Below are 24,194 nucleotides of genomic sequence, written 5' to 3'. Positions count from 1 at the left end.
TGTTCTTCGAGTACTTGCTTTCTCTCATCCCTAGGATGTGATAAGGTGACTGACGTGGAGCTGACATTGGTGTAAGCAATGTTCACAAATAGTTCGGTTCCCCCTTTTGAACCAATGCGCAAACCGAAACTCCGTTATCCTTTGAAATGGGCACTTCTCCGAATTTTGCAATGGACTTCTCCCATCCAAAAATCGCATAGAGACATGTGTACGTTAGGGGAAAGTTCACACAAAGATACACTGCATTAGGCAAACATGTGTAATGAAAATGCATCTATTAGGAGAAATGTGTGGTTCCTATATATTACCACCCTGCTTGTTAAAGCACTTTTACAAACGGAAAGGGCAACATGCCACCAACAATTTTGAAATGTGCTTTGAAAGCATCTGCAAAGAAGCAGATTTGGTGTGTGTGTGCGCACGTGTCCTGCGCACGTGTCCTGCATGGGCAACAGCGACAGCGCCACTTACCTTTCCGGCGGAGCTCCGGATCGAGGCGAAGGATCCGCCTTCACCTCGATCCTCTTCGCCACGCTCCGCCGGCCCCCTAATCCTCTTCGCCTCCGCCTTAAGGGCAGGCGAAGCCCCCCACTCCGCTCCTGCTTCTCCGGTCCGATTAGAAGCGGAGCACATCCCTACTGGAAACCCAATGATTAGGTTTTTATATAACTGTGCTCTAGGTTCCTATGCTGTTAGACAAAGATATTCATTTATAATAGGCAGTGAGATTCAGACCCACTAGAGGGAGATGTATGATTTTGGTTACTTCTGAAGGAGATGGCTCATTCATAAATGTGGAGGAGGAGGAAGAGAAAGTGAAATGCCTAGATGAACTTATATATTTTAAGATGAGAAGGTTGGAGAATTGTCGCCAGAGAAAAATATATAACTGGAACTTAGCAAAGCTGACCGTGTCTGTGCCTTTAACTCTGGCACAGAAATCTGATATTATAAACAATTAGTGTAGATTAGGAGAGCAGCTGGATAAACTGAAGAGAGGTCAGGCAGAAGGCAGAACCGTCAAGGTGAAATGTAGCTGATAGGCAAAGTGACCCACCACATAAAAATGTGATTTAGGACCAAAATAGTCAGGCTTCGGAGAACTCAACCCTTTCCTATGCCAGGCCGGAAAAGGCTATAGATTCGCCAGTTGAACTCAAGCGATTGGCCATTGTTTGGGAATGCAAACATCCCTCCCCAATCTTTTTCCAGCCACTTGGCAGCCACCATACTAATTACCCACAATGCTCTGGATCAATGTAGCATCACACTGGGACACTTAACAATGGTGGCTGCCCAGTGCTCTACAAAGAAGAGCTAGAAGAGGTGTCCAAGGCCATTTCTACACCTGCCTTTCCCCCGGGATCATTCCTGTGCATCCAAATGACACGCAGAGGATCCCGGGAGCAGGCAGGAACAATCCCTCCATTTGTCTGGGATAATCCTTAGGTGTAGAAAGGGCCCAAGGCAGCAGTGTCAGGAGCAATGGGATGCCTAGTCTGGCAACCCTAGTTGGGTTGGTTCAATCAATGCTCACACACATCATACTCTCAGAAGTGACCTTTGGGAAGGCATCTCTCAGCCTCAGTACCCCCTTCTGTGATATGGAGGGAATAATCACAATGGCCCATCTTGTAGGATTTTGGAAAGGATTAGGGTGCAATCCAATGGATTGCACTGCCTTACCTGCTTTAATGGCTGTTCTTAACAATTTTTTGGTGCTTCCATTTGAGGCTTTTATAGTGCCATCAGCCTACCTCATTCACAGAATGTTCTGGAAGGAGTATCCAGATGTCGTAGTCTTTAGCTCTTCACCATCCTGTGTTTTCCTACGGCTTCCTCCTCCTCCTCTGCAGAAAACCTGTTAAGGAAGAAAAGGTGAAATAGCTGCACTAGACTTTCTAGGACCTCTTTCTCTGGTTAGAAGAAAAGATGGAGGACACACTGGGAAAACACATGCCTAGAAGCCCCAGTTTAGGGTGCAACCCTATGCATGTTTTCGACAGAAAAAAACCCTACAACTCTCAGCATTCCCCCAGCCAGTCGAAACATGTATCGGATTGCGCTCTTAAAATTTGTAGCGTAGACATGCCTTCCTGAGACTTTTAAGGTTTGGGTGTGTGTGTGTCTCCATTGTGGTGCCCAGGGACACCGATGTTCTCATGGACACCTCTCTTGGTGCTCCCTATGCTCCTTGCCCCTCCTGTTTTTTTTAATTTTATTATGAAGATGTTTTAAAATTAAAAAGAAAAGAAAAGAAAGGATGGGGAAGCTGGCATGCTGCCAAGCAAGAGGAACCCTCCAGCGCCATCTTTATTTGGGTTCATAACAGTGGTTTTGTTTTGGAGGTTAGACGCCCCTTCTGCTTTGTACCTCAATTCTTGGGCATGTGACTCACCAGTTTGCCATTTGGGAAATGAGTTGTACTTGATGGTTTTAACTTTTGTGAACCACCCAGAGAACTTTGGCTATTGGTTGGTATAAAACCACCACTACCACAACACTCTGTTCACACAGTTGACCAACCAGCTGTCAACCAGGAACCCACAAGCAGGACACAGATGGAACAACACTCTTCCACCCATGTTCCCCAGCAACTCATGTATATACGCTTACTCTCTCCAATACTGGAGGTATCAGAGGCAGTTGGAAGCTGTTTTACACTGAATCAGCACAACAACAGAGAGGAGCCCACACAGTTAACAAGCACAAAACAGGAGACCATTACACTATTCGGGATTATATTCACGTTTCATTGCTTCGCCAGTCACTCAGTGATAGGAAACTTTAGTTCGTGTACAGTGAGTAGTTGCTCATTAATGATCATCTTTGCGCTTGTAGCTGTATCTACAACGCTCAGGGAGAGGAAAGCGAGTAAGATATGAAGCACCGTACACGAACTAAAGTTTCCTGTCCCAGAGTGACTGACGAAGCAATGAAACGCGAATACAATCCGGAATAGTCGTTGCACTCTGTATAGTGTTTTTACAGCAAATATGTGCTTTACAATAATATGTCTCACTTTGTGCAGTACTTGTCACTTGTGCATTACGTTTACAGCAAAAAAGTAGCTTTGATTTCTTATACATAAAAAAATTCTTTAACATTCTATGGTCATACATATACTATAAGTGTTGTGACAATAAAGAATTAAATGTTTAGCTAATTCAGTTATCCAGTTGCACAGTTTATATTCATATTATCAGTGTAATGGTCTCCTGTTTTGTGCTTTATATTGAATCAGGCCAGTAGTCCATCTACCCCAGCATTGCTGACACTGACCGGCAGCTTCTGTACAGGGCTTCAGGCAAGGTTTTGTAACCAGCCCAACACAACTCCTACCAATGGTAGCCAGTTTGTAGCAGAGCCCCCACTTCGCATTCAGAAGATCCTAGGTTCGATCCCTGACCTCTCCAGGTCTGAAACTCCTGACAGAAACTCTGGAGAGATGCTACTAGAACCAATGGTCTGATTCAGTTTCCTAGGTTCCTCCTTTCCTGTAACTGAAATGGACATTCTTTTTTCCTTTTCTTTTTTAGGTTTCACAAGATTTCATTAGGTCCTGGAATGTTCATCTTGTGGATTGTTTAAAATTGTTTTAGATATATGTATGTCTGTGTGCATCCTATCTATTTATATGTTTGTATGTAAATGCCCGGCCTCTCCACGTAGGGCTTGAAAAATTCTTGCCTGAAGCCCTGTACAAGAAGCTGTCGGTCAGTGTCAGCAGTCCTGGTCAGTGTCAGCAACACCCTGTTAGATGGACCACTGGCCTGATTCTGTATAGGGCGTCTTCCAAATCATGCCTCTGATACCTCCAGTATTAGAGACAGTAAGTAGTGCCTTGGACTGCAAGAAGATCAATCCAGTCCATACTCCAGGAAATAAAGCCAGACTGCTCACTTGAGGGAATGGTATTAAAGGTAAAACTGAAGTACTTTGGCCACATAATGAGAAGATAGGACACCCTGGAGAAGATGCTGATGCTAGGGAAAGTGGAAGGCAAAAGGAAGAGGGGCCAACCAAGGGCAAAATAGATGGATGATATTCTGGAGGTGACAGACTTGACCTTGGGGGAGCTAGGGGTGGTGACGGCCGACAGAAAGCTCTGGCGTGGGCTGGTCCATGAAGTCACGAAGAGTCGGAAGCGACTGAACGAATAAACAACAAAGCCACAGCTAGACCTAAGGTTTATCCTGGGATCATCCAGGGTTCGCCCCTGCCTGAGCACTGGATCCCCTGTGTGTCACCTAGATGAACAGGTTTGACCCCTGGACGATCCTGGGATAAACGTTAGGTCTAGCTATGGCCTGTGTATATACACGAGTTCCTGGGGAACATGGGTGGAAGGGTGCTGTTGCATCCATACTTGAGGGTTTCTGGTTGACTGCTGGTTGGTGACTGTATGAACAGAGTGGGTTTTACTGACGAAGCTCTGAGTGGTTCACGAGTACAATTAAAAAACAGACAACAGTATAAAAAAACACAAAATAAAACTACAAAATAAAACCACAACCAGGATAAAACCAAGCAGCAATGCAGAGATTTATACGGATTTAAAATACAGATTTAAAACAGAGTGTTGGACTAGATGGAACCTTGGTCAGATCCAGCAGGGCTCGTCTTATGTTCCTTAAAAACATCCCTTATGGCAGCCATTTTGTGACAGTGCCCACTCTTTCAAACTTCCCATTTCATGACAGCGTCCGGGACACTTTTTCAAACTGCCAAACTTGCCCACCGCCGATCCAAAAAAAAAAGGCGGAGGACCCCTGCCAGATGAAATTGCTAGGAGACCCTAAGCTGTGTGGAGCTCCTTGTCCAACAGGTGGCGGTGGTGGCGCCCCTATCGGCTCTGCGAGAGAGAGAGAAAAGGGAACTCCTCTTCCTCCTCCTACCAAGTTTTCTTTTCTTTTTCAACAGTCCTTTGCTTTCGACGCAGGCGCACCGGCCTGGGGAGCAGCCATCCATCCAGCTTGCCTGCCTGCTGGGAGCGGGAGGGGGCAGCCCAGCGCGCTTCGGATCCCGGACGGAGCCACAGCCTCGCAAGCACGCAGCAGCAGCAGCAGCGACGGCGGCGGCGGGCCGTGCAAGCGGCCATTTCCTCCCGCAAGTGCCCAGCGCGGATGCTGAAGCCTCTTTCTTGCCTTTCCCGGGCGGTCCTCCTCTTGCGGCGAGAGAGCGGCGTTTCCCGCACGGCCGCGGACATCGTGGTGAGCCAAGGGAGAAACTTGGTGCATGTGTGCGGCCGCCCCTCCGTCCCTGCCTGCCTGCCTCCCTCCCTGCCGTGGCTTCTGCTAGTTGGAACTTGGCGCGCCGCGTGCCAGGAGAACTTAGGATCGGGGCTCGCTTCCGAGGAAAGCCTGCCTAAGACCGGGACTTGCTTGCTTCCGATCGGGGCTTGCTTCCGAGTAAAGCCTGCCTAGGATCGGGACTTGCTTGCTTCCGAGTAAAGTTTGCCTAGGATCGTGGCTTGCTTCCGAGTAAAGCCTGCCTAGGATCGGGACTTGCTTGCAACCGAGTAAAGTTTGCCTAGGATCGTGGCTTGCTTCCGAGTAAAGCCTGCCTAGGATCGGGACTTGCTTGCAACCGAGTAAAGTTTGCCTAGGATCGTGGCTTACTTCCGAGTAAAGCCTGCCTAGGATCGGGACTTGCTTGTAACCGAGTAAAGTTTGCCTAGGATCGTGGCTTGCTTCCGAGTAAAGCCTGCCTAGGATCGGGACTTGCTTGCATCCTAGGATCGGTACTTGCTTGCAACCGAGTAAAGTTTGCCTAGGATCGTGGCTTGCTTCCGAGTAAAGCCTGCCTAGGATCGGGACTTGCTTGCTTTCGATTAAAGTTTGCCTAGGATCGTGGCTTGCTTCCGAGTAAAGCCTGCCTAGGATCGGGACTTGCTTGCATCCGAGTAAAGTTTGCCTAGGATCGTGGCTTGCTTCCGAGTAAAGCCTGCCTAGGATCGGGGCTGTTCACGAGTCTCTCTGCAAAAGCGTACTTAACTTCTCAGCTGGGCTGAACTTTTTTGTGACTGAGGAGGAGGAAACTTGGCCTAGGATCGGGCCGCCCTGTTGCACGCTGGTTTACTTAGACAGCAGCAGCAGCCCCCCTGGGGTGCCTGGCATTGAATTCTGCGTCTAGACAGTAGAGAGGGGCGATTGCACGTGCAGCGGCAAAAACGGGTACCTCCCCGACCCCTAGATTGTGTGTGTGTGGGGGGGGGAGGCGGCTTGCAGTGTTTCTGGGGGGAGTCTCTAAATTCTGCCATGCACGAACCTGGGGGAGGGGAGCTGGAAGTGTGTGGGGGGGCGTCCAAGAGCAGATTGCGTGGAGGGGAAGGGTGTTGCTTAAAGGGGAAGGGTGTTGCTTAAAAGATGAAGGGGAGCAAAGTGTGACAAGTGTATGTATTTGGAGAAAGGGGGGGGGGAAGAGAATGCAGTTACGTCTTTAAACCGCCTTTTAAAAGCGTGCCATTTCCTAGATGGTCCCTAAGTGTGAAGCTGACTGGGGATCTCTTGCAGAAGACGGCACGGGGGTGGGTGGCTGGGTGGGTTTGAGAGCAGGGTCCCCTCCCTCTTTGTGGGGAGGGGGCTTGGTTTTCGTGTGCCCTGGTGGGTCCCACCTCCTGCCAACAAAAGCCCCTTAGACGTCTTTTATTCAGAAGTCACACACCCCACCCCCCCGAAATATGGCTTGATTCCAACACAAGTGCGCATAAAGTTACAAATCTTAAGTGTGCCTTGAGGAAGCCAGGGCGATGTTTTGCAAAAGGTTGGCGGAAGGGAAGGGGTTTTGCTTCTTTGCCTTCTCTTTGTGGGGCTGGCATATAAAGTGATTTGCCAGAGGGGGTGTCCTCTGCCCCCCCCTCCCCGCCACCTCAACCCTTTCCTACCCCCTTCCTGCAAATCCTTGAGTCCTTGGAAGTGTTGTATATGGCAGGGTGGGACGGGACTTTACAGCCTGGAAGACGGTTTAAAAGTTTTCTTTCTCTTGAGTTGGATGTCCGTGGCTCTATTCATGTTGCTGAATGGGATGATGGGAGTTGTAGTCCAAGACAATTGGAGGACACCAGGTTGGAAAGGGCTGTCCGTGGGACTATGGATGTTACGACTATGGATCCTAAACTGTGACGACTTCATGCAATAGCTCCTGGCCCTGTTTGCAGAATTTTCTGGAGATGTCCAGGCAGATGGTCATCATCTTCATCCATCCTTTTCCCACCTTCCTTTTCCTTTTTGGTTTTCTTTGGTTTTCGCTCTTTCTGCGCCAAACCTGTTAAAGAAGATAAGAAACCATAGCTCCACAGCGAATAATTCCAGAAGAGAGGGTGCTATGGATCAGTGCAGTTATTTTCGTCCTTAGCGAGTTGTTGCTGGTAAGGGAAGAAGACAGAGGCAGACCATGAAAACACAGGAGGATTGCAATTGGAAGATGTTGCCTGGACCCTTAAGGCAATTGCAATCAGGATAATATAAAACTGTTTGGAAACACTTGGGGCTCATCTACACCAAGCAGGATACTCCACTATGAAAGCGGAATATAAAAGGCAGGAGCCACACTACTGCTTTATAGCGGTATTGAAGTGCACTGATGCACTGTTGGGGCCCACTGACACATGCCATATACCGCTTTCATACCGCTATATCCTGCTTGGTGTGGCTCCTGCCTTTTATATACTGCTTTCATAGTGGAATATCCTGCTTGGTGTAGATGCGCCCCCAGAGTCCTGCTATTGACTTGCTCTGATTGTGTCTTTCCTATGGAGGCGGATGTTTTAGGGGCACAGTGCGTTGTATGAGCCGTGATGGGTCCCACCTTGCTCAAGTGCGCGCACATGGTGGTGTGCTCTTTCCTACCGTATCTTTGGAAGGACCGAATTCTTTTTGAGATTACGTACTGGCTGACTAGAGATCTTGGTTAGCTCTCTTTTCCAGGGCAGGATCTACGCTACTGCTTTAAAACAGTTTATAATGATATTATATTTTAAAGCTTTTAAAACTTGATGTTGTGCGGACTTTATACTGTTAGTTTTACCCTACCCTGTGCCTGTTTGCATTCTCTTCCCCTCCTTATTGTTTTACTATGATTTTATTAGATTGTAAGCCTATGCGGCAGGGTCTTGCTATTTACTGTTTTACTCTGTACAGCACCATGTACATTGATGGTGCTATATAAATAATAATAATAATAATAATAATAATAATATTGAGAACTGTTGGGGCTCAGGACACATTCCATATACAGGTTTCAAAACGTTTGGTGTAGATCTGGCCCAGGTCAGTTTCTCTCTTTTCCCTTAAGTAACTGCAGTGTTACTGTCTCTCTTCTCTCTCCCCACCCCTCGTGCCTTCCAAATACTTTTTGTCTAATATTCTGTATCCAAACCTCAGTGTGTTGCATAACATCTGGGCCTTTAGGGCTTCATTTCACATGCAACCTTGTAACTCTTTGCCCGTCACCCTTTCGGTGGTGGGGGAAATCGGGAAGCTTTTTTAAAAATAAGCAAACAACAAAAAAGAATACCTTTGGGATGCTGGCGGGGGGGGGGGGGGAGGCAAAGTATAGTGGTGCTCCACCTCTCTTGTAACATGAAACCTGTAGACTTTGGATGTTTTCTCTCTCCCTCTCTCCTGCCCACCCACCTCCCTGCAAGTTTTCTTTTGGATTGTGGTAGTTCTTGTTATATAAGTCCCCTCCAGCTTTTCTTTTTTTAATTTTTTTCTGATGGTTATCAGTTTTGGTATGCACCCAAGGGAGAGGGGTCAGAGGGTAGATTGGGATCTACTGGTAGATCTCTTGGTAATTTGTAGCAGGTCACCAAGGGATTCTAACTCACCGTCTAACTGCAGCAACAACAAAAAAAGCTCCCCCTCCTAAATTAGGCAGCTGAGGTGGAAGGAAGCTGGAGTGCGTCCCTGTGCAATGGGCCTGTGAGTTCAGTTCTGTTACTGAGCACAAATTCCTGGGCTGAGCATGTTCTCAGAGGCACCCTTGTTCCTTAGTTCTACGTTGCTAAAATGGCAAAGTCCATGTTAGGCATACCGTATTTCTCCGATTGTAAGACGCACACTAATTTCAGTACCACCAACAGGGGGGAAAAACCCTAAGACACACCCGCGATTCTAAGACGCACCCCATTTTTAGAGATGTTTATTTGGGGGAAAAAGTGCATCTTGGAATCGAAGAAATAGTAATTAGATAAGGAATTGAGAGAGAACTGCCAATATTGTACTGGTTTATACAAATCTATGGTGCGACCGCACTTGTAATACTGTGTACAGTTGTGGTGACCATGCTTAAAAGAAAAGATGTTGCAGAGCTTGAAAAGGTGCAGAAAAGGGCAACTGAAATGATCAAGGGATTGGAGCATCTCCCCCCAAAGGGATTGTTTAGATTGGAAAGAAAGGCGGGTAAGGGGAGACATGATAGAGGTGTACAAAATTATGCATGGTGTGGAGGATGTGGACAGGGAGACATTTTTCTCCTCAAAATACTAGAAGCTAGCTGATTAGTGGGAGATTCAGGACGGATAAAAGGAAGGAGTTCTTTACACAGCGCATAGTTAAATTATGGAACTCACCACCACAAGATGTAGTGATGGCCACCCATTTGGATGGCTTTAAAAGGGGGGTGGGTGGATAAATTCTTGGAGGAGAAGGTTATCAATGGCTACTAGCCCTGATGGTTGTGTGCTACCTCCAGTATCCGAGGCAGTAAGCCTATATACATCAGTTGCTAGGGATCATGGTTAGGAGGTTGCTATTGAACTCATGTCCTGTTTGTGGGTTCCTGGTCAACAGCTGGTTGGCCCCTGTGTGAACTGAATCCTGGACTAGATGGACCCTTGGTCTGATCCAGCAGGTCTCTTCTTATGTTTTTATATTCTTAAGTATATGTCCTCCACTTGCCAATTTCCGAGCCGCTATTTTGCACCTGGCTCCGATTAATGCATCTCCGAGTTCTAATCATCATAATAAAAAAGTAGATCCCACCTAGACACGCGCACACTTCCTTTTTATAATTCTGATTAAATTGTTATTTTGGATTTGAGAGAGGGCAAAAGGTCGAAGCGAAAACCCTCTTGATTGAGCACATACTGAGGAAGGCTTCTGTGGGTAAATCTCCTGAGCAGAAAGCATGTACAACCATGTACCGGAAACACATGGGTGGGTGGGGAGGCAGAATGATAATAAAGCAGTGAATGCCATGCTATGCGTCTGGCATACGGAAATTACTTTTAAAACCACTTCTGAATGTTTTGTAGAACAGTAATCATGGTCCTGCCCAAAGTCATACATCCAATGCGATTGTGTGGCTTTTTCGTCTTCGTTTGTTAGTTTCTTTTGTCTCTCCAAACGATTGGTTGTGTTTTGTCACAAGCGAATTCACGTTTTTTGTTTGGCTTTGGCTTTTAAGCAACAATGGCATGCCAATCACGCCATTGTTTTTAGTGGAATATACTCGTCCCACAATTGTGAATATGCCAAATTAGAAAAACAAGCCCATTGGCTGTGACAGTTTCGGTGTAATAGCGTAGAAAGAGTCAATATGAACAGTGCAGTCTGCTGCGTGTTTACTCAGAAATAGTCCCATCATATTTCAGGGGGGTTCCTTCCCCAATAAATTTCGGGTTGTAGCCAGCATTGACTTTGGGGTTGTTAGAACTGAGCTCTGAGTTTGCGTTTTCTGAGTGTTCGGTGGGGAGGGTTGTGAGTGAGTGTGAGAGAGAGACATAGGAAGTCTCCTTTAAAATAGGTTTGCTGCATCCTTCCTCAATCTGTTGCCCTCTAGATTTGTTAGACAATGCTGTCAGCTCTGTGCAGCGTCCTTTAGTGCCCCCCCCCCGGTGTCTCCCTGGTAAGCCCTCCTAAAGACATTTGGCTGCCTCAGGCAAAGAGCAAGATGGCACCTCCTCCCATTCTGTGTACAAATGCCACCTGGACTGGTTGGTGAACTTTCCTTCAACACTGGTGATGGGACAATGTCCTCCAACGCACCTGCAGGCATCAGGCTAGCTTAAGGAGCACAGGACAGGCAGTGTCTCAGCACCTACCCCCTCAGGCAACTGCTTCATTTTGCCTAATGGTAGACCCGGCCTTGCTGGGGGCATATGGGGACCGGTGGTGGGGCCTACTTCTCTCTGTCTTGCATGCTGTGTGGAACGTGTTTATCAGGGTGACGATACCGCATGTAGAAGGCCCTCTCCATGTGCCATCCTCCCTGTCACAATCTGGCTCCTACCAGCCTACCACTGAGCTGTTTGGAGGGTTAGGGAGCCTGATTTTCATGGGCGCGGGAGACAGTGAGCAGGAAGGATCATTTGCAGGGGAACTCAACGGAGGCGGTGGCAAAGTTCAGAGGGCGTTTCAGAGGGTCTTCAGAGGGAGTTTGGGCGCCTGTGTTGTGAAAGGAAGTGGTGGGTTCAGGGTAGTCGCAGTCAACTTGCCCATTCTCAGTGGCTCTGGGCTGCACCCAGATGTATCCATTGGCGGGGTGTTGTGGGCAGAAGCACTGAGAATATGGAAGTTAGTGGCAGCAGGATAAAGAAGTTAGTTGTGGAGGCTTTGGCAGTGTTTCCCACTCACGCCCGTTCTGAGTTTCCCACCACTGAATAGTCTTTCGAAGGAACCGGGATTAGGAGAGTTGGCTTCTGCAATTTTTTGTCTGACTTCAGTTTGTCTATTCGAGTTCTCTAAGATGCTGGCTCAGTTCAGACAACACGTTTCTCAGCGGTGGTTTCAGAACTCCACGGTGGAGATTTTACACCACCGTTGAGAAATGTGTTGTCTGGCGGGAAAACTCCACGCAACGGTGGAGGTTTCTTTGGAGAGTTCCTGCACAACTGTTGCATGGTGGGCTCCGTGGAGTTTTCCGTTGCGTTCAGTTGTCTTTTCCCACTGGCTACAGAGTTCTCTGGCAAAAATGGCAAAAGGAGGGAGTGCCACTCTAGGAGAGCTGCCGGGAAAGTTTTTTTCTTTTCGCAGCAATGGCTGATGGGATACCATTAGGAGGACCGGGGGAGAAGAGAGGGTGGAGGAACTGTCAATCAAATGTCATGATGGATTTTACTCAACTCCATGGTAGTCCACAGTCACACAACGGTGGAGTTAGACCATGTTGTGTGTGGAGTAACCCCTAGAAACTCAACACTTGAGTGGCGCTTTCACACTGAGTTTACTTAACATTCTGAACTGAGCCCATCTTTCTCTCTCTCTCTCTCTCTCTCTCTCTCTCTCTCTCTCTCTCACACACACACACACACACACACACACACACACACACACCAACTATTGGCGTTGTCTCTCTTTACTGTATCAATTTCACGGGACCATGGTATCGTATAACTTCAGAAATGCCAAGACGTTGACTTGCGAAGTTGGTTTCAACTATAACGCTGCAAAAACCTAAGCATGTGTCGATTGCCTGCAATTCTCCATGCAGCCCTGTAACGTAAAAATAGGTCTGGCAGTCCAAGTATTTTAAGTCTGCACATTGATTATGAGCTGCATTTTTGACACTTGCTTTGAGCTGCGTGAAGCCTTGTGTTTTGGAAACTATGGATATTTCCCCCCCCGCCCCCCCCAAATATGGTGGAAGAATTGTATGGGTTTTTTTTGTTTTCTGACAACTCCTTTTGAATTTTGAACTGTTCTTTTTCCAGAGTATGTTTATTAGTTTTGTACAGCTTGCCTTAATTTGCTTTGTTGTATGTGAGATGCAATGACCAGGAAGTATTTTTCCTTGAAATTCACTTTGAAAAGAGATGCCTTCCATTGTAACTATTTTCCAGTTGGGGTCGCCGTGTTAAATCTGTTGCAGCGAAAACAACAAAGAGTCTTGTTCTGTGGAACCTGGGCACGGGGCAGTGACCATTAAAGCTTATGCCAAAATAAAATGGCTAATCTTTAAGATTCCACAAGGCTCTTTGTTGCATTAGGGGGGGAAAATGGTCGATGGGTTAGAGATGTAGGATGCCTTAAGTTCTTGTCCATAAAGTTACCCAGGTTTTTTTGTCACGGATGCCACCTTTTCCATGCCTTCTTTTTTGCCTTTTGGTGGGCAAAAGGGGGAATGAGTGAGACAGAATTCTTCAAGCAGCCAGGTTTGGTCTTGGGGTATCCAGTTGCTGGTCTCTGATTTAGATTCTTGAAACTGTTTTGCAAAGTATAACAGCATGAGTTTGAGGGAAGAGAAAGGTGTGTCTACTGGCTCGCCTTATACGCGTGGGAGATTTTCAGTTTGCAACATTATTTTGGGCATGCTTTTTCCCCAGTCTGTGCAAAGAGGGTAGTGGTTTTTGAAATCTCAGCTCAAGTCCAGGACTTGCTGGGTCCTCTTGAGCAGATTGCTCTTAGCTGCTTGCCACTTCGTGTCTGTAAAACGAGCATTGTGCATTGTGATGATGATGTTGTGCAGTGTTGGCAGAGGATTTAGGGAGGATATGAGTGATAAAATACTCAGCCAGAGCCAGGGAAATAGTTTCTTTCTTTAAGTGCTGATGTAATTGTTTAAAGGTGCTTGTGCCGTTCCTGTTCATTTTGCGTGTGCGTGCTGCACACATGTGCTGTGGTGTGTGCCAACCTCCATGGCAGTGTTAATGCCCAGTACTTAGAAATCACGTTATTGACGCACAGCAGTGATCATTTCCCTAGTGTCTTGTCCCTGATACTGACCAGTACAAGGTGCTACCAGGAAAATAGTGGAATCATTGCAATATTACTGCACTCCCTGTCACTCACTTGTAGCTCCTTTGGAATACTCCCAAAAGTTATTGTCACAAGGGAGGTGAAGCAGTGTGGTGTAGTGGTTAGAGTGTTGGACTGGGACTTGGTTCTAGTCTCCACTCAGCCATGAAGCTCACTGGGTTATTCGGGGCCAGTTACTCTCAGCCTAACCTACCTAGAATCATAGAATAGAATAGTAGAGTTGGAAGGGGTCTAGAAGGCCATGTAGTCCAACCCCCTGCTCATTGCAGGAATACAGGGTTGTTGTGAGGATAAAATGGAGAAGAGGAGGAGGAGGACCATGTAAGCCACCTTGGATTCCTTGCAAGAGGAGAAAAGGTGGGATAAAAATGTAACAAGTAAATGAATTAGATTTTTATCCTGCCTTCCATCCTTCAGGGAGCTCAGAATAGGATGCAAAGTGTCCTCCCCTTTATCTTCAAAACAACCTTGTAAGGCGGATTGTGGCTCAGTTCAAAGCCTATGTGGCAGGGTCTTGCTATTTACTGTTTTACTCTGTACAGCACCATGTACACTGATGGTGCTATATAAATAAATAAATAATAATAATAATAATAATAATAATAATAATAATAATAATAACTCCACGGTGGGAGTTTTTATACCACCATTGAGAAATGTGTTGTCTGGTGGGAAAACTCCAAGCATTGGTGGAGGTTTTTTTTGAAAAACACTCCATGCAGAATATCAACACTGTGTAGAGGAGTGTTCCTGCATAACTATTGTGTTGTGTGGCGGGCTCTGTGAAGTTTTCCATTGCGTTGAGTTGATTTTTCCCACTGGCTACAGAGTTCTCTGACAGTGTTGCTCTTGGAGAGCTGCCAGGGCTTTTTTTTTTCAGCAATGGCTGATGGGTTACCATCAGGAGGACCGGAGGAGGAGAGAGGGCGGAGGAACTGTCAATCAAACGTTGCTTTGCCCTTAACTCAACTCCACGCTAGCCCACAGTCACACATTGGTGGAGTTAGAACATGTGTGTGGAGTACCCCCTAAAAACTCAACCGTTGAGTGGAGTTTTCACACTGCATTGACTAACATGTTGTCTCAACTGAGCCTGTGTGTGACGTGGGCTCACGGTCACCTGGTAAACTGCACAATTTACAGGGAACGGAATCTTAATCTCTCTTGCATTATGTCTAGCATTCTCTTGACTACACCATGTTGGCTCTCTGGCTAGTCCATGGTAACTTAGTAACAGCCTTTCTCTTTGGCTTCTAAGGGCCAGGTGGCCACAGCTGTTTCAAGCTTTGAGCGTTATTTCCTGTTGCTCTTTGTTCTTGCAGTGAAGTATTGAAAATTTGACTTGAAAACTAGGAGTCAGAAACAAATATCGCAGGATCTGTGATGTTCTCAGTATTAGAAGATACTCTGGCTTCGTTTTGTGGCTTCACTGAAATTTCTCTATTTTTGTTCTATTTAACCACTGTCATTTTTATTGGTGTTTGCTGGTGGCCTTTTGATAATATTCTGTGTTTTAAGTGTGACTCTGGGAGTTCGTGTGTCAAAAAGCAATAATCCAGTTGGAGTTCTGCGCACTCAGCATCATGTACAGTTGGGATTACCAGCACCTGCACATGCAATATTAGCACAGCAGCGTTGTGCATGCACAGGTCATGGTTTCCTGATGTGGTCACGTTCGAATGGCAAGAGACAGCAGCCTGCTTTGTACATGATGCTGTGCAGGTGGAATGATATTAATGTACCTAGGGTCCAATTGTAACAGGGAAGAAGGCAAAACATTATCAGAAGGCAGTCTCTGAATCCATTGGATTAATCAAAGCAGCAAATGTTCAGTTAATATACCTGGAGTCATGTTTAAACCAGGCTGAAGTCTGCAGAAGTTATTAATCCATAACACCTTTTAATGGCTTGCCTGCTTGCTCGTTTAAGTGCACCCAGGCCAGAAATCACTTGCCATAAGGGAGGAAAGGGCAACTTTTATGGGAATTCCCTGCCTGCTCACCTGGAGTCAATTCTCACTACAGGTGAACAGAGCCTAGTGTTCTCATGATACTTTGTGCAGTGGTTTTGCGTTCGTACAAAACAGCTTCCTTTGCATCAGCGAAGGTTGTAGCGACACATTTTACTTCCCATGGGGTGTGCAAACTCCTTGCCCAGATCAAACATTTGTGCAGGTCGCCCAAGTCCTGCCCTGAGAGAAGCTGAATCCAGCAACCTGTGCAGGTAAAGCAGGTCCACATTTCTGTCTTGAGTACAGTTTTTCCTGCTTCCGTTAATTGTTGGGATGGGCAAAGAGCTGGAAGATGGAAGAGATGGAAGTTCTGATCTGCCTGTCGTTTTGCTTCTGTGTATTTCCAAACCATTTTATACTGAAGAAGTATATTTTTAATACTTCAGTAGAAAACAAAATAACCTTCCCATTCTTTCTAACCCTACTCCTCAACCAATGTTTACACATGATCATTGTCAAAAAGCAAAACACTTGTATATTCTGTGTCCCAAGTATTCTACTAATGGTCACCAACCGTGCAAGTGAAAAGGTTTTTTTATTTGCCATCCAAATTGTTTCCGTTATTATTATTATTATTTATTTATATAGCACCATCAATGTACATGGTGCTGTACAGAGTAAAACAGTAAATAGCAAGACCCTGCCGCATAGGCTTGAGAGAGTTTGTCCAACATGTGTGCCCCAGATGGACAAATGGCCCTAGGTGGACAGGTAAGTTGATTAAAAATAAAGTTATCAAACATATTAGAAGATCAAGTCGTGCTAAAAAAATTAATCAGCATGGCTTCTGCAAAGGTAACTACTGTCTTACTATTTTTTGAGAGTGCCAAGAAGAATATGGATCATTGGTTGGGGCACCCTGGAAGCTGTAAGACGTTTTTTTCCTGTCTAAACATGCATAGGATGTTTTGTGAACCGCCCAGAGAGCTCCGGCTATTGGGCGGTATAGAAATGTGATAAATAAATAAATAAATAAATAAATAAATAAATAGGATTATGCCCTAAGTTATGGACATCTATTCCTCTATATTAAAAGGGTTGCTGTCTTTCTTATGTTGAGTGATCAACATGTGTCCTGCTCCTCCATTGAACTTAAGTTAGATCAGTTTCCTTTACTTGCATGAAGCACTTTTCTTATCAGTATAATCCAGTAGCGTTGTGAGAAGTTGAAGTTGCAATGGGAAATGTTTATTCTCTTACTTTTTGATGACTGAGAAATTCTGGCTGGTAGGTCCTTCCCACCAGATGTGTGAGTATGTTCCCAGTTCTCCATATGGCCTCAGCACTCTGTTTTACTAATTCTGTCATAAGCTTTTTTTGGTGCAAGATATCAGACAGTACAACTTTAAGACACTTCAGGATAACAGATCAACACTCAAGAGATCTCGCATCACACTTCGTCTAGGAATGGTTGCTATTAGATTGTTTCCCCCTGTTTTGTAATGCTTTGTTTTAGAAGGCTGGGTACAGAGACGTTCATTTTTTGTTTATTTTTAAAAAGCCGAGATTCTTGAGATGTTGAATGCATTTCTGTGGTTGTGCAATGCCTTGGTTGCTATTATATTATACCATTATTATCTTAGTCCCTGTAGTGTTGTTTATTATCCTAGTCCCTGCAATGTGATATTATATTTCATGCTGTGTTGGCATGTCTATCAGTTTCATATTGTTGATTTTATGGTAATGTTATTTGTATTTTTAAAAATCATTATTCTAAAACACCCAGAGATATTTATTTAATGCAGTGTTTAATCAATTTAATAAACGAATAAGAAAGAAAAATGTCATATTTATTACATAATATAACTATAAGGATAGGCCTCCAAATGTCTTTTGCTGGGAAGTTTCTCCTTTGTGTATTGTAGGAGGAGCTGATGAAATAAAGCAGAAATAAAGTTGAAAGGAGAGCAAGGGAAAAATCCAGTACCCGGAGGACTGCTGTAAACCCCAGGCTTGCTCCTTCGCGTGGGGATTACCCAACGCAACCCTGTAGGAGTGAAATTGTGGGGTTATCGGGGGGACGCAGCACCAGTGTGGTGGCTATTCTACCAATTTATTTATTTATTTATTTTATTTATTTGTTACATTTATATACCGTCCCATAGCTGAAGCTCTCTGGGCGGTTTACAAAAGTTAAAAACAGTAAATATTAAAAGTATACAAAATTTAAAAGCATAAAAACAACAGTATAAAAACAACAGTATCCATTTAAAAACAACAGTTCTGGGGTCTGTTAAAAAACAAACTTAGCGTTGTTAAATGATGTTAAATGCCTGGGAGAAGAGAAAAGTCTTGACCTGGAACCAAAAAGATAATAATGCTGGCACCAAGTGAGCCTCATCGGGGAGATCATTCCATAGTTGGGGAGCCACCACCGAAAAGGCCCTCTCCCTTGTTGCCATCCTCCGAGCTTCCCTCGGAGTAGGCACTCGGAGGAGGACCTTAGATGTTGAGCGCAGTGTACGGGTAGGTTCATGTCGGGAGAGGCGTATTGTGTTCCCAAGCCATGTAGAGCTTTATAGGTTAAAACCAGCACCTTGAATTGGGCTCGGAAACATATAGGCAGCCATTGGAAGCAGGCCAGAATTGGTGTTATATGTTCGAACCTCCTTGTTCCAGTTATCAATCTGGCCGCTACATTTTGCACAAACTGCAGCTTCCGAACCGTCTTCAAAGGCTGCCCCACGTAGAGGGCATTGCAGTAATCTAATTTAGAGGTTACAATTCACTCTCCCCTGGTGTGTGTGTATGTGTGTGTATGTGTTTAAGGGAAAACTGAATTGTTACACTTTACAAAGGAGATGTAGTGGGACTGGAAAAACCTCTAACCTGGCGTGGAATCTCACATTGTAAGCAGGTGAACCTAGGTCAAGTATGGAACCTGATCTGTGTCCGGAATGTTTAATAAACTCCTGGACTGTGGGGAAGCGGGTAGGGTTCAGTACTTCGGCCGCCATTCTTTCCCATGAATTAGGCTCTGCTAAGAACTCCCATTCCAGAAGTGGAAAGGATGACCCATTGTGAAAAAGCAGAGGGACCAACTCTCCCCCACCCCCCATGTGCCAATATCTGTTTCAAAACAGCTATAAAGATTCTTTGCGGATCTTTTTCTCTCCCTACTCCCCCTTGCATTTCCCCCTTGCATGAAACTCTTTCGGTGCGCTTTGGACTAAACCACATTTTGATGTTGCATTATTTTGGAATATAGCGCAACGGTCTCTAAACCTCCTAACTTGAGGCACATGTTCCATGTTGATTTGCCTGTGCAGGAACCATTCCTTGTCTGACATGGAGCCTCCTGAGTACCACAAAGCTTTCTGGGTTACCTTCCATGGAGCTCCCCGCAGGTATTTCTTTGCGAAACAGCGGAGGTAGTGGGTTGTACTGTTACCCTTCAGGTGAGGGGCCGGTGTGATGGAATGCCCTACATTCAGACTTGGCTGACTTTCTTCAAAGATGGCTGTGAGGGTGGTGATTAGTTAAAGCAAGTGGGGCCTGCAGTGGAATGTTGCAGTGTGCAGTTGCTCTTGTTCAGCCAGCCAGGCCCTTTTGCACCATACCATTCCATTCCTTCCCCTGGTTTTCTGTTTTGTTTTCCCCAAGACTCTGTGTTTTCTGGTCTCTGAGCATGACCTCTCATTATAGGTCTGTTTTTTTGGGTTCCTTCCCGTCTTTAGGGTTCTTTTGTGTATCTGGAATTCTTAGGTTCCTTCAATCCCTGCTGAAACCTCCCTTTTCTGGGTGGATTAGACATGTAGAGGCTTTGGGGGGAAAATGGAGGGAAATTCAGACCCTCCCCAATTATTCTCAAAATTCCTGTACAAAAATGGGGGAATTGTGGGGACACACTCTCTGTCCATCCACCTCCCCCCCCCCCCCCGGGCCTTCACATCTTTCGTGGATGATGCCATTTTGTCTACATAGGTTTCCACATTTAGAGAATGAGAGTTCCTGCACAACCATTGTGTTGTGTGGAGGGCTCCGTGGAGTTTTCCATTGTGTTGAGTTGACTTTTCCCATTGGCAAGAGTGGCAAAAGGATTAAGTGCTGCTCTAGGAGAACCGCCAGGATTCCTTTTTTTTTTTTGCAGCAATGGGTGATGGGATACCATCAGGAGGACTGGGAAAGGAGAGAGGGCGGAGGAACTGTCCATCAAACATCACAATGGATTTTACTCAACTCCACGGTAGCCCACAGTCACACTACAGTGGAGTTAGAACATGTTGTGTGGTTAGTACCTCCTAAAAACTAAACTGTTGAATGGAGTTTTCACACTGTGTTGACTAACGTGTCGTCTGAACTGAGCCACTTTGGTTAAGAGTTTGGGATGAAGTATGAGCCTCGTGCGGCGCAGAGTGGTAAAGCAGCAGTTTCTTCAGCTGAAACTCCCCACGGCCTGAGTTCGATCCCAGCGGAAGCTGGTTTCAGGCAGCCGGCTCGGGTCGACTCAGCCTTCCATCCTCCTGAGGTCGGTAAAATGAGTACCCAGTTAGCTGGGGGAAAGGTAATAACGGCCGGGGAAGGCAACGGCAAACCACCCCGCTATAAGGCCTGCCAAGAAAACGTCAGCGAAAGACTCCAAGAGTCAGTAATGACTCAGTGCTTGCACGAGAGGTTCCTTTCCTTTCCCTTGGGATGAAGTATACATAACGAATATTATTAAAGTTAGAGAAGGCAGGCAGATGGGTTATACATTTATCAAGTAACAGAGTATATTTATAAAGTATTGGAATACTTTAGTGCAATTTACCACCCAGCCATAAACTTTAGTGGGGATTGTATAACATTTAACACTTGATACACAATTATGGTTGGTCCTGAGATATTCAGAGATCATTTTTTATATAAACACTATAGTTGTGGAGTGTGTCGGTTTTATGATGTAATTTAGTTAAACTGCGTTAAAACTTTTTTCTTTTCTTTTTTTAAGTTGGGTGTTAGGCCACTGATGTCTCACCAGTAGATTGATTGGTCCGGTGGATTGACTGGTCCGGCTGGATGTAAAAAAAGCTGGATCAGGTGGGACTGCTGATGTCTGGGCTCGAACATTCCTTTTCAGCTGTTGTCTTTCATATAAGCCAGTTTCCAGATGTGTTGGACTGCAATGCCCATCATTCCCAGCCAGCATTAAACTATTTGTGCTGCAGTCTTTTAAAAGAAGAAAGCTTTCTCTAGCAGTAGCTTAAACAGTTAAGACAATGAAGAGCACCTTAAGGACGAACACATTTATTCTGGCTTAGGCAACAGTTTATGTCAGAATAAATTAATCAGTCTTTTAGATACCGCAAGATTCTTTGTCATTCCTGGTGCAGTAGATTGGCAGGGCGACCCTCTGAAAATTTAAACAAGAGCGCAAGCCAATGACTCAGTCTAGACTGCACATTTTTCAACGGTGAATTTTAGAAGTCCACAGTGGAGTTTTTACACCACCGTCGAGAAATGTGTTGCTTGGAGGGAAACACTCCACACTGAATACCCATGCTGTGCAGAGGAGAGTTCCTGCACAACCAGTGTGTTGCGTGTTGTGTGGAGGGCTCCGTGAAGTTGAGTTGACTTTTCTCACTGGCTACAGAGTTCTCTGGCAAGAGCAGCAAAGGGAGGGAGTGCCGCTCTAGGAGAACCGCCGGGATTGGGTGGGTTTTTTTTGCAGCAATGGCTGATGGGATACTATCAGGAGGACCGGGGGAGCAGAGAGAGTGGAAGAATTGTCAATCAAACGTCGCGATGGATTTTACTCAACTCCATGATAGCCCACAGTCACACAACGGTGGAGTTAGAACATGTTTGGGGAGTACCCCCTACAAACTCAACTGTTGAGTGGAGTTTTCCCACTGCTTAGAGAAATGCGTTGTCTAAACTGAGCCAACGTGTGCTTAGAAAAAGGTTCTACACTTCCCATGCTGCCTGAGGAATGCTGGGATTTTTTAAAATGTCTAAATGTAGGATTGTGTCCTAAACCAGCTTTGTGATTAAACACTAGCCTGGTCACCGTAGGCGACCAGGAATTGCATGCAGGTGAATGAGCCCGCTTGGAGGCGAGGTTAGGAACTTCATCCCTCTGCCAGCCCCCTCTTAGCTGGTTATTAATATCTTAGCCCCTCTCCCAGTTCCCCTTAGCAAATCTCTTAGCAGACGGCTAGCCTCTAAATAGGTTGAGAATGACTTTTTTTTGTATAGGCCGATAACGTTTGTGAGCAGTTTTACAGGCCTGAATGAAACCGAACGTCACCTGAACGATCTCTTAAAGCAGCCTTGCATATAGGTACTAGCCTGGTTGCCATGGGCGACCAGGAATTACACACAGGCGAGTAGGTGTACTGTTGGAGGACAGGTAGGAGCCCGCCATCCTTCCTCTGCATCCAGCAAAGAAACTGAGCAGGCTGCTAGAGGAGGGATGGCTGTCCTCTGAGTCCCCCATAGAAATGTCGCTCTTCATGCCTCCTTGGCCTGACCCCAACAGAGTAACTCCTGGAGGCTTATTTACATGGCTGTCTTAAGAGGTTCAACCTCAACCTTTATGAGTCTAGTTGCTTTATTAAAATACCTTTTCTTAGCCGTCCCTCCCATGGAGTTAACCTTTATAATGCTTGAGAAAGCCATAAACATCACCTCAGTGTTCCTTTAGTTAGCGATAAGAACTGTACTGGCTGTATTCCAGCAGAAGCAGTTCGTCAACATGAATGTAGCTCTTATGAGCCAAGTGCTAGAGAACATACCCACTTCTAAAATATATGGGCCTTTGCCCACGTGGTGTTTTTTTTTTAAAAAAAGATTGCTTCTGACTATGTGACACTTTAGTTTGATTACAGGATCCAAGCAAATATTTTGCTCTCAGCTAAATTGAAACACGGATAGGAAGCATATGGACAAAATTTGTGTAATTGAGTCTCTGCTCTTTGTAAATGGCTTCTGATAAAAGTGTATGATCAAGTCTATTAAAGGAGGAGAGAGAAAAACCTGAAAGCAGGCAGCCCAATTTTATGCCTAATTGAATGGTTTGAGTCGGCTTTTCCCCCCCTTTAAACATATATTTTGCATTTTGTTTGTGTTAGCCAAGGAGAGCATGGATTCCCAATACTTGAAATCTTCCACAATTTCTGGAACAAAGGGTTCACGCAACACGCTAACCCACATTCAGTGGTTGAGTGTGGATTATTGTTAAACTGTGGGTTGTTTGCTGAACCATGGGTTAGTGTGTTGTCTGAATCCAGGACATTTTTTTCAGGGTGTCTTGTTAACCATGCAGTACGGCTTATTTTTCTCGAACAATCCACCTTGAGAACCCATGATTTGTTGTTGGGTTGTTTCAGGGTGGTAAATAATAAGCCACATTGCATGGTTAACAAGCCACCCTGCAGAAAATATCCTGGGTTTGGACAACACACTAACCCATAGTTCAACAACAATCCACGCTCAGCCACTGAGTGTGGGTTAGCATGTTGTGTGAATGGAGCTACTGAGTCAGATCATTTGTCTATCCAGCTCAGTATTGTCTGCACTGACTGTCAGCGGTTTTCTAGTGTCTCAGGTGGAGAATGGCATTTTCTAGCCCTACCTGGTGGTGCGATGAATCGAACCTGGGACTGTCCTTGTGTAAAGCACATGCTTTACCACTGAGCTACAGCCCAGATTTATCAGGCCATTCCAAGCGTATCATCGCAATCAGAAGACCTAAAAACCTGATTTCAATGAAAGCCGAATTCTATGCCCAAGCCCCAGGCAACTGGGCTTCCCCACACCCTCGCAGGATAGAGGTATTTTCAGTCCAGATTTAAAGGTGCTGTGAAGGAGAGCATCAATTGGATCCTCAGGTTGCCATTTTTTCCATGAACCTGCCCGTTTTCTACTCTGGCATGCACCAGAAATCTTGGCTAATAATTTTCTTTCCTCAAACCATTCGGCTTTTTCTTCATTCCCCGGATAGTTTCTTTGCGGTGGCCATGCGGGTAAGTTACTGTGTGACTAACATGGGACGTCCCCTCCTCCTGTCACCAAAGCCGCTTCGTGCCCTTTCAAAGTTTTCAGAGGAACTGCTTAGCAACCAGCCTCACCTGGTTAATGTTTTCCACAAGCTTTCCGTGCTGAAGTGGAACCTGCGTGAATGACTGGGGTTTACTCATGTCCATCAAGGTCGAAGGCCCTGAACAGTCGAAATTTGTTATTCTTTTTTCTTCCATTGCTCTCAGGAGGCTTTTCCTAGGAGTGTGGATGTGGCTAGCTGGCCATCTTTCATTATGGTGGTTTTATTGCAGGGGTGGGGAACCTCAGGTACAAGGGCCAAATCCGGCCCTCTGGAATTCCCCAGAAGGCCACGCCTCCTTAGCCTAACCCCACCCCTCTCTTCTGACCCCCGTTCATTTGGTGGTTTCCTGACTTTTGTGCAGTCGCCCCTCCCATTCTAAAATGCTGAAATGCCTCTCCTAAGACGTAGTTACTGGCTGAAAGAGCGTTCAGCTAAAATACTGTGGTACTGTTGGTGGCTT

The 24,194-nt window shown here is 45.6% G+C and overlaps 1 protein-coding gene across 2 annotated transcripts in view; it reads left to right on the top strand.

Moving 5' to 3' along the window:
* The first annotated feature begins 5,069 nt into the window (after window positions 1-5,069).
* AKAP13 (A-kinase anchoring protein 13) overlaps window positions 5,070-24,194 on the top strand; it is a 298,396-nt gene continuing 279,271 nt past the window's right edge. For both annotated transcript variants that reach the window (XM_063142172.1, XM_063142171.1), the window contains exon 1: window positions 5,070-5,213. The gene's annotated coding sequence lies outside the window, so the exon portion shown is untranslated. The remainder of the gene's footprint in view (window positions 5,214-24,194) is intronic.

The sequence above is a fragment of the Elgaria multicarinata genome, chromosome 16 (genome assembly GCF_023053635.1).
Source record: "Elgaria multicarinata webbii isolate HBS135686 ecotype San Diego chromosome 16, rElgMul1.1.pri, whole genome shotgun sequence".
Taxonomy (NCBI): domain Eukaryota; kingdom Metazoa; phylum Chordata; class Lepidosauria; order Squamata; family Anguidae; genus Elgaria; species Elgaria multicarinata.
Note: the sequence above shows the minus strand (reverse complement) of the source record. Positions and strands in the feature narration are given on the sequence as shown.